A 3,681-nucleotide genomic window follows, 5' to 3' on the forward strand; every position below is an offset into this window, starting at 1 on the left:
ATGTGACAATTCTTTGCATACCTCACAATGTTCATGTGCTCACTGAGGTTCCTCTTGCTCAGGATAATACCCGCAATTCCATTACTTAATCTAGTCTAACGTCCTCACTTTGCAGATGAAGAAATTTAGTCTCAATGAGGTTGAGTAACTGCTGACCTAAAAATCACACCTGTGCTCACCAGTTGTGTAGACATCTCAGGATGTCACTGAATTATAGAAAGCATCTAAGAAATCATTTTTTTCCCCTCTTCATCCCATTTACTTTCATTGTATCTTTCCTGAAGTTTGAAGTCCAAAGATGCTAAATGATTTAAATTCACAGAAATTATAAATACAATTCTCTGTATGTTGTTTCTTTATCTGTGAATTAAGAATATCCTGCCTACCATAAAGTTGTCATAAGAATATTATGTGTAATGCAAATAAAATAACATATATAAAGTCTCTTTGTAAACTATAAAATGTTGTATAAATATTTTACTTTCATAATTCCATGGATCTTTGATCTCACTGATGTAGGTGCTCTTTCCAAACATTTGTAATACTTTAGGCAAGATTATGTCTTAGTCACTCACAGGCTTTAAATTAAATGTTAAAAGTACTTTGAACCGGAATGAGTTGCACAAGAATACAAGAATCTTGTTCAGTTAGGATGAGGAAACTTGTCCACACCCAGGGATCATGTATAAACTATCAGATCAGTTGAGAAGGAAAGGAATTCCAAAAATTGGTATAAGCCAAAAAATGGAGTATATTTTTATGAGAAGCAACTGTTAATGGGTGAAGGAGGAGGCACTGACTTGACCTTATCCAGCAGGTCAGTTGAGAAGCAAAGGAATTCCAGAAATTGGTATAAACCAAAAATTGGAGTTCATTTCTCTAAGAAGCAACTGTTAATGGGTGAAGGAGGAGGCATTGACCTGACCTTATCCAGTTTTTCTTCTTGTTCTCTATACTTTAGCCAGAGGAAGTCTTTGCAAGCTTCAAAGATTTTGGAAGATTTTAGATTTCCTGTACACTTATTGGTCTTTCAGTGGTGTGCTTTCATCAGGTATAAATCAAAAGCCAAGGACAAAAGGATATAGATTTGCCATGCTTAAAGAAAAATTCATAAGTACTCTACATTTTGTTAATTAAAAAAAAAAAGGCTTCCAGCAACTAGGAGCTTTGAGATACCTCTTTGTCACATCATATTTCCACACTTGAGCTCATTTTTCTTTGGAATCTATGTACTTGTAAGAGAATGTGTAACAGAAAACTGAAGAAATACTTTGTACCACATATTTTTCTTTATCACCTTAGTAAATTCCTTTCTCTAAATAATAATACTAAATAATAATAATAATAAATGTGTGTATATAAATATATCCATATCTATATATTATATATATGACACTATAAAGTTTACTTTATAGATACATATGATCTTACTAGATCCAAAGCTACTTAAGGTTGGGAGACTAAATTGATTCTCAACTAATAGTACTACAGAAAAACAAAATGATGGGGCTCAAGCAGTGGTACCTGTAACTTCTTTACTGAGTAATGTAGCTAAGCTCTGGATATCTGGAAATATTAGTGAGCATGGACTCATTAAAGATCTTCCTAGCTAATATGGGCTTGCACAAAGATTCAGATCAAAATATATCCATGCCTTCATATCCTATGCATTTTTGTCCATGTATCAAAAACAAGTTATTATAATTCTTGTCTTTATCTTTCTGAAACAAAAGATGGTACTTTTTCTATCATTTTTATAATAATTATTGTTGTTTGACTGCAAAGAAGATCAATGATACCAAGATACTGGGGTCAAGGTTCAATATTTTCAACTGTTGCTGATCTATTAAATATGAGCTCCAAAGACTATCAGAGGTTGGGCAAAAATAGTTGGTGTGAACATTTGGGATGGAGATGTTACCTGAATGTCAAATGTACATTTACCTAAAAGACTAATTTACAGAGAACTTACTCAAGGCAAATATTTATAAGGAGGTCAGAAGAAGTGATACAAAGACAGTCTCAAGCTCTCTCTGAAAAATTGTAATATTAATTGTAAGACATGGGAGATGCCAACACAGGATCACTTACCATGGCATACTCTCATCAAGGAAGGCACTGTACTCTATGAGCTAACCAGAATCACAGTAGCATAAAATAAATATTAGATGTGTATATTCTTATGATGAAGGGATTGACAAATGGCCAAAGTCTTATTTCTATCTATCCTCTTAAGATTTAAGTACATTCATGTTTTAGGATTCTTTTTGGCTTTAGGTAATCTGACTTGATGAGTATCTGGGCATTAATCTCTGTATAAGATTAGATATCAAATAATAGTCTAGCAGACAATCCATAAAATGTGATATATTTTATACTGATATTTTGATATTTATATTGATATATTGATATACAATTATCACAATTGTATCCAAGGGATAAATTTTAGTCAAGAAATTTTGGAAGATTTTTTAGGGGAAAAACTAAATGCATAGTTCAACAACAAAGTTCTGCATGGAATTGGAAATATGTAAATTTAGCATTTAGTTATAGAATCAAAGTAATCTTAAAAAAGAAGACAACTCAAAATGTTATCAGAGCATAGGAAATGGCAATCATTTCCTTCTCCCTTAGAGGAGAGAGCTATTTCTTAATAACTTCACACAAAAGAACAAGAAACCTTTTGGAAAGTGATGGATATCTTACAACCATGAGATTTTTCTTGTGGAATAAAAATAAAGTGACCTCAAATTCATTTAAAGGCCTTTCCACACTTCATTAAAAACAAAGGTTTTTTTAATTGAAATTTAGCCTCAAATAGGATTTGAAAAGGGAGGAAATAATTATAAAATTCTCACCCAAATATATTTTAACAGATTCTGAGCAAAACAATTCAGAGATAATGCCTGGATAATTGAAACACACTGAAATATCTCTACCAAATCCAACCCTGGAGTCTAGGGATGACCTCTTCATCTCACTCTCTGCTACCTCTAACTTCCTACTGAACCCTAATCCCAATCAATCATTTACACAGGTTCACATTCATAAAATTTAGAAGCACTAGAGTCAGAATGACCTTTATTTGAGAAATGCATCTTTAGTACTATATAAAAATGTCATTCTGTGTGTTCTTAACATTCTACATTACCTTAAATAAAAGCAACCCATGGGGTCTCATGTGTATAATAAAGAAGAACAGAAGAGGCCTTTGAGGAAAATTCCATTTCTTTGTTTTGAGGCTTCAGACATTAAAAGTGAATTCAAAGCAAGTGTGTAGTTTTATTCTCTGGTTTGTTTATAGTGATAGAAGTTGTTAATCTTCTTAAAAAATTAACTACAATAGGTGCTTTAAGTTAAACTCAATATGCACATTATGTTTCATACCTTACCTTTTTATATAAATATTGTGATCATCCATAGTGTTGCCATTTTGAAATACTGATAGTCATCCAATCCTCCTTTTTCATATTTCTCAAGGAAAAATTTGAGAACAAAATTTTCTTGTTCTCATTTTGATTAGCTTGCACAATTTAAGGAAATAAAGTATCACAATAAACATCCAACATCTCACTGTATTATAAAATTCTCTCAAATTTTCTTACCTGTTTTAAAATGGTAAAAAAAAAAAAAAAATCCTTTAAAAAAGTAATAAAAATTGGACCTACAATGTTAGTATGT

The sequence above is a fragment of the Sarcophilus harrisii genome, chromosome 2 (genome assembly GCF_902635505.1).
Source record: "Sarcophilus harrisii chromosome 2, mSarHar1.11, whole genome shotgun sequence".
NCBI classification, from domain to species: domain Eukaryota; kingdom Metazoa; phylum Chordata; class Mammalia; order Dasyuromorphia; family Dasyuridae; genus Sarcophilus; species Sarcophilus harrisii.